General features: G+C 46.8%; 1 protein-coding gene across 1 annotated transcript in view; it reads right to left on the reverse strand.

Moving 5' to 3' along the window:
• MFSD2A (MFSD2 lysolipid transporter A, lysophospholipid) overlaps positions 1-1,717 on the reverse strand; it is a 37,995-nt gene extending 36,278 nt beyond the window's left edge. The window contains exon 1 of the mRNA XM_027766873.1: positions 1,621-1,717. The gene's annotated coding sequence lies outside the window, so the exon portion shown is untranslated. The remainder of the gene's footprint in view (positions 1-1,620) is intronic.
• Positions 1,718-16,923: the final 15,206 nt, after the last annotated feature.

A 16,923-nucleotide genomic window follows, 5' to 3' on the forward strand; every position in this document is an offset into this window, starting at 1 on the left:
CTGGGTGCGCGAGGCCCCCTTAAAGAAAACCCCCCTAAAAAAAAAAAAAAAAAAATCAGGCAATGGGGGCCAGCAGGTGATGTGGTGGTTAAGGCACTGGAATTCCACATGGCTGACCGCAGTTCAAGTCCTGGACCTGGCAGCTTGCTTTCTTACTTTCCCCTCTCTCAAATTAAAAAATAATAATAATGATAAATAAAATAATTCTTTTTTAAAAATCAGACAATCAAGAAGCACAACTAAGTAAAAGACCAGCCTTTCAAAAGAAACTTGCCTTTCAGATACTTGCAACTGGAGAATTGCTCAAAAGTTTTTGTCTTTTTTTTTTTCTTGTACAATTAACATCACTTTGCAAAAGACATACGAAAATACATAATAAAAAAAGGAATCAGTCTCTAATACAACACCCAACAGCACCTTATAAAATATAAGCTTCTCAATTGTCAATCTTTTTAAAAGAAGCCAAAATCTGAGTTTTAGGTGAAATTTCACAACTTTTAAATATTACTGATCAATTTTTAAAATTTTAAGAATTATTTAATTTAATCTAATTTATTTATTATTATTCTTCAATTTGACCAGAGAGAGACAGAGAGAGGGAAGGAGAGTGAGGAGGAGGCAAGTAGCTATGTCCGGGACTCAAACCATGGCCGGCCATGTGGGAGTCCAGTACCTTAACTACCACACCACCTGCTGGCCCCAGTGATCACTTTTTTTAAATCTTTAAAAGCCTCCGGTTTGCAACATTGGCTCCTCTAGTCCATTCTCCATTCCTGAAATAAAAATAAATACAAATTTTTAAAAAGATGATTATTTTAAAGAGAGATGTTTGCTATAGGGTGTGTGCGCTTTCCTGTGAGACAGAGAGAGAAAGAAAGTGAAAAATCGCCCCCAGGGAAATGGCCACACCACAATCCCTTCTCCATTCTGCTCTTAGGATTTGGGGCACACACGCACACACGCCCAGCTTGAGTTTTAAGCCACCAGGTCCAGGATTCAAACTGTGGTCAACTGCATGGGAGTCCAGGGATGTAGTCATCATGCCATCTGCTGGTCCCTATTACAATTCTTTTAAAAAAACTATTCTACATTTAATAAATGCTTATTAGTTGCAGGCATGGTTCCAAGTGCTTCACACAGAATTTTTTTAAATAACTATTTTATTTAACTTTATTTATTTATTTAAATTTGACCAGAGAGGGACAGAGTGAGAGAGAGCGAGAAAGTGAGAAAGCAAGTGCCAGGTCCTGTACTAGAACTGCAGTCAGCCATGTAGAGTCCAGTGCCCTTAACCACCACGCCACCTGCTGGCCCCACACACAGAATTCATTTAATCCAACAGTCTGCCAAGGAGTGGAGCTACTTCTATTTATTTTTTTATATAAGTTTTTTTTTTTCTTTTTTCTTCCCTCTAAGGGCTTGTGCTTGTTGGAGGAGAGGGAGAAAAAAAGAAAGCACCTCCCAGCCCCTGCTAGTCCTTCTCTCCCATTCCCTTGGGATTTGGGGCACTCATACACACCCGCCCAGGTGTTTTCAAACCACCCCCCTTGGGATTCGAACCAAGCTGTAGGCCACGTGAGATCCATCCGCCTCACCCACCGCTACCTTTGGCCCCTTTACCTCCATTTATTTAATCCAGCACTCCACCAGCTGAGGCCCAAAGATGTTAAGTCATTTGTCCAAGTCACACAGTCAGTGCAGAAGCCAGGACTGCCCAGCCATGACTCACGAAGATGTGGGCTCATGGACCATGTTTGTGTGCGCTGCAGATGGGTGCACGAGGAGAGAACGCAGGAATAAGTGAATGAAAGTGCAGATCTAGTCTTTTCTATCGAGTTAATACCTGCCTGAAAGCCGCCGGCTCCGCCCCAGCAGCGTCGCCAAGAGCCCGCACCGGGATCCGGGGCCGCACAGCGGGGAGCGGGGCTCGCACAATGCAGGTGCCGGCTGCTCCCTCCCTTCCGCCGCTTTGAGGCTGCAGAGCAGCCCCGGCCGGCTTCCTGCGCTCAGCCCCGGGCCTGCGACGTCCGGCTGCCCGCCCTCCCGACCCTGGAGCCCTTGGCAGAGATGGGGTGGAGTCGGGGAAGAGTGCCCCTTTGCCCGCACGAAGCCTGTGAACGAGTCCTGGCAGGAGCGCTGGTGTCCAGTGCCCCGGCCCGCTTCTTGGCTGTGTGACTGGGGCACATATGCCACCCCTTCGTGGTGAATTTGTGACCTCTTGGTCCTTCCCGCCCCTCCTCCCGCTTCCTACCTCCCTCCTCGATACACAGGGTGTCAGATTAGTCAGGGGCTCAGAGCCAGTTTACATTCCGACCCACCCACTCATCCACCCCCAGAAGTATGACAGTAACAGCGGCCACATCATGGAACACCTTCCAGGGATGGACGGTCAGCAGAGGGCCTGGCAGAGTCGATGTCACGTCAACCGCACCACAGCCACGCATGACGGTTGGCCTTCTTGTTTGACAAGTTTGGAGACTGACGGTGAGACAGGTGACTGCTGAGCGCTCAGGTTCTACAGCCAGCAGGTGGCACCGCCCACAAATGGCTGGCTGGCGTCATTCCTGCAGTGTTCTGTGTGGCTGCTCCACTACTTAGGCCAGGGACTTGAGCAAGGCCTGGGTCAGGTGGATGCTTCCCTGGCCCTCAGGAAGCCCCGTTTCTGATGGGGGAACCTTGTTAGTGCTGGACAATGCAGAAACTCGTTTCCTCCCTAGGCACACGGGACAGCATGCCTGAGCACGAGCAGATAGAATCAGGCCCAGGCGACGGCCAGCAGAAAACCTGAGATCAAAAACCTGAGACGGTTGAGCACCTCCAGGCCGGGCTCCTGCCACATCACAATCCCCCTGGCTATGGCACCCCTCCCATCAGCCTCAGCCTGCCCAAATGGTGCTCCTTCCACAGGGACTCCTCTGGGTATGTCTGGGTAGGCAAGACTTCCGCAACAGCCCACCTCCTCCCCTCCTGATGCAGGAAAGTGATGTCCTGGTAAATGTTTAACACCCCGGGGTGGGAGGGGTGGCAGGTCGGGAACCCTGACTTGTATCATTCGTGGGTTTCCACGGAGTAAAATATATTCTGCCATGGCCCGTTTCAAGCTGCCAGAGTTGGAGTCAGACAGTAACACACCATTAGATAGTATTTCCACCCTAACACACGCAATGATAGATAATTGTAGAATACAGTAAAATAATTAGGGAATGATGAGTTTGGAATCTGTGCTTAGTGTTCCATATAGTTTAAATCAAAGGTTTTTTTGGTTTGTTTTTTAAAGAGAGATTTTTGCTATAGGGCACATGCTGGAGAGACAGAGACAGAGTGACAGAAAATGAGAAATCCTGTCCGGGGGGCGGGTGGCCACTCCACAATTTCTTCTCCCCCACTCTCCTCTCAGGATTTTGAGTACGCACGCACATGCACCTGGTGTGAGTTTCAAGCCACCAGATCCAGGATGCAAATTGCCGGCAGCCTTTTGGGAATTCAACAGCATAACCATTACGCCATCTGCTGGTCCCTCAAAGTGTTTTTCCCGTGAGTGAGAAAGAAACAGCACCCCTCAACAGGGTCTTTTTTTTTTTTTTTTTTTCAACAGGGTCTTGACACCAAAATCCATCCCTAGCCCCAACCAGTGTTGGATCGGGGTATTACACACCCTGGGAGTATCCAGGGAGGGCTCCAGGAGTGAACTGAGAACCTTCCCACATAGATCAGCCTTGCAGAGTACCAGATTTTTGTGCTGTGTCACCATCTAGCCCACGTGTCACTTTTTTTTTCTTATGCCAGAGGGTGCATGAGAGAAAGACAGCACCCCCTAACAGGGCCTGCTTGCACCCCAATCCTTACTCCTCCAATTCTCCATCTTGTCAGGATTCTGGGTGTACCTGGCATGATTTCATGCTGCAGGGGCTGAGTCTGACTCAAACCCTTGTTGGTCACACGGGATCCAGCTTCCTCAGTGCCATGCTTAATCTGTGCTATGGAACCAGTTCCTACATCATTTAACTTTTTTTTTTTTTTGAGATTTTTGCTATAGAGCACGTGCAACTTGCTGGAGAGCCAGAGAGATAGAACTCCCAGAGAGGATGGTCATGCCACAAGCCGTGGGGTCCAGGACTTGAACCACGGTCAGCCATGTGAGCCAGCGACATAACCATTACACCATCTCCTGGTCCCACTCATTCCATTTTTAATGACCACCTCTCTTCCTCTCTCCATCATTGTGAGGTGTGTGGGTGAATCCATCTCTTGCTATGTCTTCCCGTAAGACTTTCAGAATCAAGCAATTTCTGACCAAAAAGCAGAAGCAAAATCATCCCTTTTGCCAGTAACTTATAATGAAATTGGGTAATAAAATTTAGTATGAAATTGGGTAATAAAATCGTTTTTTTTTTTTTTTGGAGTTTTTTTTTTTTTTTCCTATAAGGCATGTGTGCTCACCAGAAAGAGATGGAAAGTGAGGAATCACCCCCCCGGGGGGATGGCCACACCACAACCCCTTCTCCTCCATTCTCCTCTCGGGATCTTGGGCACGCACACATATGCACCCAGCGTGAGTTTAAGCCACCTGGTCCAGGACTCGAACTGCAGTCGACTACATGGGAGTCTAGCAATGTAACCATTACACTATCTGCTGGTCCCAAGGTATGATTTTAAGAGGAGACACTAGAGAAGAACCACGCTGGACTATAAAGACTTGGACAAGAGATGGCACATATTAGGTATATAGTGGTATTAGGGCCACTATTATCTTATCACACCAAGCTGAAAATTGTCACCACTGTCTGGACAGTTGGGCAGGTTTTATTAGAAAAATGAGTTTCACTTTATGTCTATGTTCTGCATCGGTCAGTTTATTCAGTAATAAAGCCCCTTGGTTTGAAAAAGAACTTTAAAAAACAATTTTTTTCACCAGAGGGCGTGTATACTTGTCAGAGTCAGTCAGAGGGAAAGTGAGAAAGCACCCCCCGTGGGGCATGATCACGTCACAACGCCCTTCGCCTCCAGCTCTCCCTCTTCTGGGGATTTTGGGCACACATGCATGCATACACACATGCCTGGCATGTTTCTCAAGCCACTGGGTCCAGGGCTGTAACCACACAGTCAGCAGTGTGGATCCAGCTGTCTTAACCACTGGATGGCCTAATTTTTTAAAATGACCGAATCTAACGACTCGCTGTCTCCATTCCTGAAAACACAGCAGTGGGCTTGCCAAGCCCATCCCAACTGACTGCAGTACAACACTGTCCTTGGTGCTCAGGTCCTCGGATGTCAGCCCCTGCTCACTCCAGACTCAGGGTGCCTAGGCTCAGTATTCTCCATCTCGCTAACCTGGGTTTCCCTCTAGTGGACAGAAGAGTCATTTCCAGGTGACCTGGTAACACGTCTGGAGCTCCGAGAGGAGGGTGTAGATGAGGTTTGTTATTACTCACGTTAAGAGTTTCTCTTTTGGGGCCAGTGGTTAGCGTAATGGCTATGTTGCTGGACTCCCATGTAGTCGACCGCAGTTCGAGTCCCGGACCCGGTGGCTTAAACTCACGCGGGGCGCGTGTGTGTGCATGCCCAAGATCCTGAGAAGAGAATGGAGAGAAGGGATTGCAGCATGGCCATCCCCCATAGGGGGTGAGTTCTTGGGGGACCAGCAGTTGGAGTAATAGCTATGTCGCTGGACTGAGTCCCAGACCCAGTAGCTTAAATTCACGCTGGGTGCATGTGCATGTGTGCTTCATGCTGGGTGCATGTGCATGTGTGCCCAAGATCCCATGAGTAGAACGGAGGAGAAGGGATTGAGGCATGATTTCTCGCTCTCTCTCTGTCTGATGAATGTATGTGCCCTATAAGCAAACAAACAAACAAAACCTCTCAATAAATAAATAAATAAATTTAAATAAAATAATTCTTTTAAAAATGGACCAGCAGGTGGCATGGAGGTTGAAGTGCTGGACTCCTAAATGGTCAACCCTGGTTCGAGTTCTGGGCCTGGCAGCTTGCTTCCTCACTTATCCTCTCGCCCTCTCTCTGTCTCTCTGGTCAAATTGAAGAAGAAGAATACATAAATAAAATTAAATAATTCTAAATTGTTTAAAAAATTTATCTATGGGGACCAGCAGATGGCATCATGGCTATGTCACTGGACTCCCATGTAGTCAACCATGATTTGAGTCCTGGACCGCGTGACTTAAACTCACACCAGGCACATGTGCATGTGTGCCCAAGATCCCGAGAGGAAAATGGAGGAGAAGGGATTGTAGCATGGCCATCCCCCCTTGGGGGTGAGTTCTTGCTTTCTGTCTCTCTGTCTCTCTCTGTCCTTCTGGTTAGTGCACACGCCCTGTAGCAAAAACCTCCCCCAAAAATGTATCTATGGAAAAGGGACAGGAAAGCTACAAAAAGATAGTATTTAGGAAACAAAAAGAGAGCTCTTAAAAATTAAAAAAAAAAAAATTGCATACCTAGCATGGTGACATGCTTGTTATCCTGGCTAATTGGGAGCCTAAGACCTTGCCCAAAACACTTCTCTCTCTCTCATTTTCTTTCCCTCTCTCTCTCTTTCCCCCTTTCTCATAAAGTTGAAAAAACATTAAAAATATAATAGTTTTTAAAAAGTTAAGTGGGGGACCAGCAGGTAGCATGGTGGTTAAGGCTGAACACTAATCACCATGTGGTTCACTAAGGTGAACACTCCCACATGGCCAACCACAGTTTGTGACCTGATTTTCCCTCTCTCTTCCTCTCTCTGTATCTCTTTCTGGTCAAATTAAGATAAATGAATGAATAAATAAATAAAATTAAGTAAAATAATTCCTTACCCCCAAAATGTTAAGTCAATACGAAGATTGGAAATTGAGAAACTCTCTCAGAAACTCCAACAAAACAGAGTAGAGATGAGAAAATATTAAACAAGACCTGTCGGGAAGCAGGAGTTTCAGAAAGAGAGAAGGAAAAAAGTGGGAGGCGAAATTTTCATTTTTCAATTTTAATGATGATTTCCGGTAACCATATAACTGGTGTATATCTTTGTGGGCTACAGAATTTTTTCCTTTTTTCTTTTGTGAGACAGCACATGCTCTTGCCAGCGGTAGGGCAAGAGAGTGCTCCCCATGGATGATGGTCAAGCCACAACTGCTTCGCGATTTCTCCCTCCTTGGCGATTTCGAGCATGAACACACAGGTGTTGAGCATGCTCCTCAAGCCACCAGTCTGGGACTCGAACAGCATGCTTAGTCGTATGCGATCCAAAGGCCTCAACCACCAGGCCGGCCCTACAGAATGATCTGGAAGGCACACATACAGTCTACAGTAACCAAATCAAGAAGAGTATTCATCTTCTTCAACATAGAACACTACATTATATTGTGTTCACTTACTAACAGTTCCGGTTTTTTTTTTTTTTTTTTTTGAATAGGTGTTAAACTGTCTGATATTTATTTATTTAGCCACAGGGCATGTGGGTTTACCAGAAAGAGACATAGAAGGAAAGTGAGAAATCGCCCATGCCACAATCCCTTCTCCTCCATTCTCCCCTTGCTCGAGATTTTGGGCACATACTCACATGTGTCTGGCATGATTTTCTTTCTTTCTTTTTATTATTTTATTTTATTTTCAGGAAGGAAGAAAAGTATATATTTCTATTTAAAGAAACAAGTAAAAATATTTTGACAAATTGCTGAACCTATCAATTCAAAAGAAAGTGAAATGTTAAAATTGGGAAAACAAAGCATAGTATAAAGAAGAAATCAGTAATGTTTTACTCAAAAGTCATAAAATTCTATTTCGCTAGTTCGGTCCTTTTTTTTTTTTTTTTTTTTTTTTGGGGGGTTTTTTGGGTGTGTGCGCTTGCCAGACAGAGACAGAGACAGAAAGCGAGAAATCACCCCCCAGGGGGGATGGCCACGCCGCAATCCCTTCTCTCCATTCTCCTCTCGGGATCTTGGGCAAGCACACACATGTGCCCGGCGTGAGTTTTAAGTCACCGGGTCCGGGACTCGAACCGCCATTCTATCTTCTAGGTCCATCCACTTTGTGTCCAATGATGGGATGCTGTTCTTGATGGCTGAGTGGTCTCCCATCGTGTATGTACCATGTCTTCCCAATCCACTCCTCGGTTGTTGGACACTTGGGTTGCTTCCCTGACTTAGCTATTGTGAATAATGCTGCAATGAACAGCGGTGCTAATATCTCTCTGACTGGGTGATTTCCTGCCCTTCGGGTAACTACTCAGTAGTGGAATTGCTGGATCATATGGTAATTCTACTTAGATTTCTGAGGAACTTCGAGGAGGAAATTTTCTCAAAGAAATAATTAAGGAGTGAATAAGTTTCCAGGTTAAAAAGCTTATGGTAAAGAATGCAGAAATGCAGCAATGTAATTCTGACGCAGTCTAGAGTTAGGCCAGACTTCACAGGTGGAAGGCACAGTTTCTGCAAGGCGGCCTCCCTTGAGGCGCTAGCTGCCCGCTCGGGGTTTCCTAGGCCACACACACTTCTGACCAACCGGCTACAACTTTGGGGATTCCTATTACCCCCTCAGGTTTGATCATTGACTAGCACAGCTCACAGAACTTAAAAAGCACTGTACTTATGGTTCCAGTTTTACTGTAGCAAAAACAATACAAATCAGGACCAACCTAAAGAGGCGCAAAGGGCAAGGTCTTGCGGGGTCTCAGATTCGAAGATTCCAGTGTCGTCACCTTTGGAGTCAGGATGCATCACCCTCCTGACACATGGATTTCCAACAATGCTCACTGAATTGTGTTTCCCCCTGGAGGATGTGAACTCACCAGAGACAGAGATGTAGAGAGACACAGCGATAGGGAGAGGAGAAAGCATCCCTTACAGGGAACACTCACACCACAATCCCTTCTCCAACACCTTTCCCCCCTTTGGGACATTAGGCGCATGCACACATGTGCCCGGCATGTTTCTCAAGCTGCTGGGTTTGCGACTTGAACTGCTCAGTCGGCCACATGGAATTCAGCTGCCTTAATCACAGGCCACAGAGCCGAGTATTACTAATCAGGAAAACTCCACCTGACTTTTGGTGTCAAGAGTTCTTATTTGGGGCTTTATTATATGATTGGGGTTTTATTCAATGATCGAATCACTGTTCATATGATTGAACTCAATATCCGAACCCCTCTCCCCCCGCGGAGGGGAGACTAGTCATAATGCTCAAAGCTCCAGTGCTCGCCACATACTGTTGGTCTTTCTGGTGTGGCCGCTTCCTGCTGTGAGTCATCTTGAACTGTCTAGGGGTCTACCAAGAGTCATCTTATTTGCATAAATGATCAGGGTCCAGGACGAATAACAAAAACTCTCCCATAATTTAGGAAATTCGGAGGATTTAGAGGCTACTCCCCAGGATCCGGGACAAAAGCCAATCAAATTCTTTATTACAATAGACTCAGACCAAAGCATATCATTAAAAATAACTCAAAATGGGGACCAGCAGGTGGCGTGGTGTTTAAGGCGCTGGACACTCCCACATGGCTGACCAGGGTTTGAGTCCTGAGTCTGGTGGCTTGCTCTCTCACTGCCTCTCTCTCTCACTCTCACCCTCTGTCTCTCTCTGGTCAAATTAAAAAAAATCAACGAATGCATAAATAAAAAATAAAATAAATAATTATTTAAAAAAAAAAAGAATTCAAAATGTCAGGGACCAGCCGACCCTGTAGCCTAGTGCTTGAGAGAGCCAGATCCCACATGGCCAATGATGGCTCATCCTGGGCCCAGTGTTTTGAAACATATGCACATCCCAAATCCTGACAGGAGGGAGAAATGGAGGGATTGCAGTGTGACCACGCCTCTTCGGGGGGTGCCGTCTCTCTCGCTGGCAAGTGCATGTGCATCTGGCAATATCTATAATATATTATATATATTTTATATACACTTTATTATATACACACACACACACACAAATGCCTGGGACAAAGCTAAAATTTCCAGAGAGAGAAACGGGCCACACACAAAGACTGGTAGATCAAATGATATCAGTCTTCTCAGCAACAACACTAGGGGCTAGAAAATACAGAAGTAATACCTGCGTGCAATGGTTAAGGCTGTGGACTTCCACACGGCTGGTTCGAGTCCCAGACTTGGCAACTTGCTTTCTCACTCTCTCTCTCTCTCTGTCTCTCTCTGGTGAGTGAGCGTGCCCTATAGCAAATTCTTTTACATGGTAATAAGAATAAAATTAAATAAATCTTTAAAAGAAAAACAAAAGAAAATATAGTCCAAGTACACCATACCGGTATAGCCCAAATTCTGTAAATATTAAATATTTGTTTATTTAAAAATTGAACTGGGGGGGCCAATTGGTGGTGTGGCGGATAATGGCACCGGATTCCCACATGGCCAACCGTGGTTCGAGTCCCAGACCTGGCAGCTTGCTTTCTCGCTTTCCCTAAAAACAAACAAACAAACAAACAAACAAACAAACAAAAACAAAAGCAAATTAAACTGGGGCCAGCAGGGCGGTGGTTACGGCACTGGACTCCCACATGTCAATCAGACCACAGTTCGAGTTTTGGACCCAGTGATTTGAAACTCACGCTGGGTGTGAGTTGTGTGTGCCCAAAATCCTGAAAGGAGAATGGAGGAGAAGGGATTGCTGTGTGGCCATCCCCCTGCCACCCTGCCCCGGGAGATTTCTCACTTTCTTTCTCTGTCTCTCTGGTAAGTGCATGCATCCTATAGCAAAAAATTTCTCTCTCTAAAAAAAAAAATTGAACTGTACTCTACAAGGAGAATAAAGGGAAAACCAAGTATAGGAAAATAAGAAAGGCTATAAAATTTGTATCTTTTCCTACTATTATAGGATGTCAGTTTTTACAAGGCATAAAAATTATCCATATTGGTTAAAATATGGGTTAAAGGATTATTTATTACTTATTTATTATATAATTTGCTGTTGGTCACACACACTTATCAGAGAGACACATGGAGTCAGGGAGTGAGAAATCAGGTTGCCAGGTCCAGGACTCGAACCATGGTTGGTCTAACACCTTAACCACCACACTACCAGCTGGTCCCTATGGGTACAAATATTAAGGACAGAAGTTGTGTGGTGGTTAAAGGCGCTGGATTCCCACATGGCCGATTGCGGTTTGAGTCTCGAACCTCGTGGCTTGCTTTCTCTCTTTCCCTTTCTTTCCCTTTCTCTCTCTCTCTCTCTGTCTCTTCGGTCAAATTTAAAAAACAATAACAACAAATTGAAATAAATAAATGAATAGATAATTCTTAAAAAAATATATTAAGGACAAAAAAGATACCTAAAAATATAGTAGCTTTGGTGAAATGGGAAACAGGAATGGCAAAGACAGGACAGAAGACTGACCCTCCCCCACCTTTCAAACTCTGTTATATACCGAGATGAATTTTTTTTTTTTTAGGTTTTTGTCATAGGGCACGTGTGCTCTTTGGAGAGAGACAGAGATAGAGAGAGGAGAAGTGAGAAATCACCCCCCTGATCCCTTCTCTTCCTTTCTCCTCTCAGGATTTTGGGCACGAATACACACTTGCCTGGAGTGATTCTGAAGTCACTGCATCCGGGCCTCAAACCACAGTTGTTCGATGCCTTAACCACCACACACCCTGCTGGTCCCTGCTTAGATGATTTTTAAAAATCTATTAGGGGCAGCAAGTGGTGTGGTGGTTAAGGGTGCTAGACTCCCACATAGCTGGCCACAGTTCAAGTCCTAGACCTGGCGGCTTGCTTTCTCATATTCTTTCTCTGTCTCGCTCTTGCTCTGTCCCTCTCTGGTTAAATTATATAAATAAATAAAGTTAGATAAAACATTTTTTTTAAAAAAATTTAAAAGGAAGACCAGTAGGTGGTGTGGTGGTTAAGGCTCTGGACACTCCCATATGGCTGCCCATGGTTCAAGTCCTGAATCTGGTGGCTTGCTTTCTCACTTTCCCTCTCTCTCTCTCACACTCTGTCCCTCTCTTCAAATTAAAATAAATAAATTAATTAAAATAAATTAAATTAAATAATTCTTTTAAAAAGTTAAAGAAAAAAAACTCACATACATTGGGACCAGCCTTATAGCCTAATGGTTAAGAAACCCAGACCTCACGTGGTCCAACGAAAGTTCAAATCCTGGTCCCAGCAGCTGAATAAAACACACCAGGTATGTGTGCATGGGTGTCCCAAATCCTGACAGGATGGGGAAACGGCGAAGGGATTGTGGTGTGACCACACCCCACTGGAGAGCACTTTCTCTCTCTCTGGAGGGCGCATATGCTCTCTAGCAATGAAAAGAGAACCACTACGTGGGGCCAGCCGATGGCATAGCAGTTATGTCCCACATGCCAACCACGGATAGATCTGACTCATGACTTGAAAATCACACGGGGGATGGGTGGGGAACCAGCAGGTGGTGTGGTGGACACTCCCACATGGCTGACCACGGTTCAAGTCCCAGACCTGGTGGCTTGCTTTCTCACTTTCTCTCTCTCACTCTCTCTCTCTCTCTCTTATCAAATTAAAATAAATAAATGAATAAATAAAATTAAATAAATACTTTTTAAAAAGAAAGAAAATCAGGCTGGGCACGTGTGCATACATGTCCAAAATTCCAGCAGGAAAAGGGATTGTGGTGTGGCCATCCCCCCTAGGGGGTGATTTCTCACTTTCCCTTTTTCTGTGTCTGTCTCTCTTAGAGGAGCTCACATGTCCTAAGGCAAAAACCTCTAACAAAAAAATAAAAACAAATAAGTAAATAAAGGGAAAAAACTACAGAGGTAAGCCCATGGTACAATGGTTAAGCAGCTGGTCCCACATGACCACCCATGTGGTTCAAGCCCCAGACCTGGTAGCTTGAAAAACACACCATGTGAGTGTGCGTGTGTGCCCAAAATCCCCAGAGGAGAATGGAAGAGAAGAGATTGAGGTGTGGCCATTCCCCTGGATGGGCTATCTCAATCTCTCTCTCTCTCTTCTCTCTCTCTCTCTCTCTCTCTCTCTCCTCTCTCTCTCATGAGTGCATGTACCCAGTAGGACAAAAAAAAAGTAAATGCTGTATACATATATCATATTGCTTGAAAATACATCTTAAGACAAAAATATACATTTACCCTCATAAATATGTACAAATATTATGTTCGTGAAAAAATTAAAAATAAAAATAAATTTTATAAAAAGAAAGGAAATAAAACATGGCGAGAAAGTTGAATGTCCCCAGGGAAGCGTTTGTTACCTTGGTGAATTCATTACCATCCTGGGTCCAGACATTAGCTCAGAAAGCAGCGTCGTTAGCCCTGCGCACAGTGGCATCTCTGCAGAGCAGACACACGTTAACCAGGCTCCTGAGACTGATATTTCAAATCAGATGCCAATTCATTAATTTATAAGGGGAAGCAGAGCTTCGAAGCAGACAGGCTCTTCCTGCTCACCGATGAGTGCATTCTCTCCCTGTGGGCGGATCTACATGGGAAACAGAGCTGTTCGCAGACAGTTGCTTGGTGATCCAGAGCCTGAGTGAAGTGGGGGGTGACTTGGGTGTCTTCAATGCCTCCAATTCTCCTACTCCGGGACCAGGATCTTGGTCCCCAGAGAATGCTAGGAGGGACGCAACTGCTTATGGCCTTAACAACTCTCATTGATCTCTGGCTTCTTTGCATGCTCAGACACTTGGCTGGTACCTCCTTTCTTTTTTCTTTCTTTCAAAAAATATTTATTTATTTATTCATTCATTCATTCTGATAGAGAGAGAGAGAGAGGAAGTCACCTCATGCCGTGACCCACCCCCAGCTTCAGCCAGCCTGGGACATAGGCACACACATGCCCAGTATGGACAGGGAGGCCTCAGAGTGGGGACTCGGGACCTTCTGTGTGAGTCCAGATGCATTACTGCTGTCATGCACTGTGGTCAGGCCCACCATGGTCTGGCCCTAACACCTTCTCTGTTCAGCTGCATTAATAACTCTGTCAAGTTATCCTCTAGACCACAGCGTGGGTCTGAGCGTTAGCATATTACTACTTTAAAATACAAATTTTGGGGGGCAGCAGGTGGTGTAGTGGTTAAGATGCTGGATTTCCACATGGCCAACCATGTTTTGAGACAGAAAGCAAGAAATTACCCCCTGGGGGGATGGCCACACCGCAATCCCTTCTCCATTCTCCTTTTGGGATCTTGGGCAAGTATGCACACACACCAGGCGTGAGTTAAAGCTGCCCTGTCCAGGACTCGAACCATGGTCGAGTATGTGGGAGCCCAGCAATGTAACCATTACAGCATCTACTGTTGTCCAGATAGATTATACTCTCAACAGGGTCTTGTTAGCACAATCTACCCCAACCTCGGCCTGCCCCAGATCATGGACATGCATGTGGCCAGAGTACTCAGGGAGGTCTCTGGAGGTGAACCCAGAAACGTTCCGTGTGAGTCACGGCATTTTACCACTGTGCCACGTCTAGCCCTGGCACACTTCCACTTTAAGGCATTAGAGGTTCGTGTCCAGTCTCTCAAGCTCTGTTCTAAGCCTGCACTGATGGCAGCGAACGAGGCTGACATTTGCCCCTGCCCTCAGTGAGCTGACTGTCCGGTGAGGAAGACAGACCTTAATCAAACAGGGGGAGGCGAAGTGAGGACCAGCTGGTGGCATGGTGGTGGAGACGGCTGGATCCCACGTGGCCGACTGCATGGTTTGTCTAGACCTGGCAGCTTGAGAAACTTACAGGCATGTGTGTGTGCCCCAGATCCCGAGAGGAGAATGGAGACGAGATTGCTATGTGAACTTTGCCCCTGGGGATGCTTTCTCACTTTTCCTTTTCTCTCTTTCTCTCTGCAGGGGACACACACACACCCTATGGCAAATTAAAAAAAAAAAAAAAATTAAAAGTATGCAAGTGAAGGAGCAGTCTAGCTCTCAGAAGACAGCTTAATATCTTTTCTCAAAGTCTTGAGAGGGACTTCTCCTGGCTGCCCCCAGGTACTATCTACAACAATGAAACCGAGAGAGAGACTGCTGAGTAGGGTCTCTAGTCTGGTTAGAGGACGGAGGTCCACTCTCCAAGCAGATTCCCAGCCTCCTGTGAATTCTATACCACAGATTCTTCCAATAAAGTCATTTTCTGATTAAATTGATCTAAGGTTGGTTTCTGTCATTTGGAACCAGGAGCCCTGAGTAGAGCAACAAGCATTGTAGACATCTCTGGGCCAGAGAGCAAGATGAATCTCCTGCCTAGGGCTGCAGCCAGACCCGGCACGCACCTTGCTGATCGGTCCTGGAACCTTGCTGATCGGTCCTTCCATTCATCACAGAGCAGCCTCCCCAGTCTGTCTCAGCAAAATCTGGTTGACCGATCGATTGCCAAACATCTGTCAGCAGCTGTACCAGGTGCTGAGATGAAAAGCAAGCAAGTACCAGCATGTGGCGGAGTGGTCGAGGTGCTGAATCCCACATGGCTGTCCAGGGTTTGAGTCCTGGACCTGGGGCTTGAAAATCACACCAGGTGTGTGTGTGTACGTGCCCAATATCCTGAGAGGAGAAGGGATTGTGTGTGGCCATCCCCCCAGAGGGAGTGGGGGTAATTTCTCACTTTTTCTCTCACTGTCTCTCTCTGTCTCTCTGGGGAATGAATGCACCCTATGGCAAAATATATATACATATATTAATCTAAAAACAAAAACAAGCTAGAGCTAGACCTGCCTTTGTACACCAGACTCAGCATATCCAAACGGAGGGTGTCATCTTCCCTGCCTCCTCTCTCAAACATCTGTCAACTCACACCTGTGTCCCATGCTCCAAGCCACACAGAGCTGCTTACACCTCACTTCTGCCTGCTGGGTGCGGGGCAGGAGAGAAAGAGAGACAGCAGGCACTGGGGCTAGGGTAGAGACACCACTCCTCCATCCCACCTATTTGCTGCAATCCCAATTTACTTTCTTTGGGCTCTGAGGTTTCCTCTTTCACCAAAGGCAGCTGTGAAGAAGGTGACAGGAAGAGGTTATATTTCCATCACTTTGACCCGATACCTTCGAAGGGCAAAAAGCTTCAAAGGACTTAGCCCTACAGCTAGTGAGCAGCAAAGCAAGAGACTGAGTGGTTTCCAGACTCCAAATCCCCATCCACTTTCCATGATTAGTACAACTCCTACAAAATGTTTTCTGTGGGGTTGAGGGAGGGGGCGCGGCTCAGCCTTGGCCTGGGTGGTGGTAAGGGAAGGGGGAATCGCTTCCCCTCCTGGCCCAGTCCCCTTTCCTAGAGGATCTATATTTTTCATTTTTCCTCTAATTTGTCCTATAAGGCGCGTGCGTTCACTAGAGAGAGAGTAAAGTGAGTAGCATCCTCCGGGAGTGGTGGTGGGGGGATGGCCACGCCTCAATCCCTTCAATTTCCGAACTCAAAGCCCAAAAATCTTCACTGTTCAGCTGCCATCCAGGTTTGAGCCACCGAGCTAAAGCAACGGGCCAACGGATGATGAGGGCCGCCAGGTGGCGCTATGGAGTACGGTCGTCCCCCGCCGCGGGTCGGACGCACCTGAACCGAGCAGGGTGCGCCGGGGAAGTAGGCTCGCAGGGTGCGGCAGGGAGTAGCCCTATTCCCCAGCCCAGAGAGAGCACGGAGCGCAGATTCAGTTCGGAGAGCGCCCGCACCTTCCTAGCCACTCCACAGGCGACCTCCAGGCTGCACCAGCTCGCCTCCCGCTCAGCGCTTTCCAGCGTGCAATTTATTTGGGGCGCTACGTGGACTAGAACAGAGCCAGAGAGCATAGCCAAGAGGTGGGGCTGGGCCCACCTGTCGACTGCCGGGAGGGGGACGGGTCGGAGGCGGGGCCTGTCCCATAGGGCCCGCCCCCCGGCCCCCGAGTCCCGGGCGCGCGACGAGATATAAGGCAGCCGGGAAACAATGCGCTTGCAGCTCGCGCTCCCGCGCCGATCCCGGGAGCGTCGGGGCTGCCGTGCGCGAGCGAGGGAGG

This window comes from Tupaia chinensis, unplaced genomic scaffold (assembly GCF_000334495.1).
Source record: "Tupaia chinensis unplaced genomic scaffold, TupChi_1.0 Scaffold143758_1, whole genome shotgun sequence".
Taxonomy (NCBI): Eukaryota; Metazoa; Chordata; class Mammalia; order Scandentia; family Tupaiidae; genus Tupaia; species Tupaia belangeri.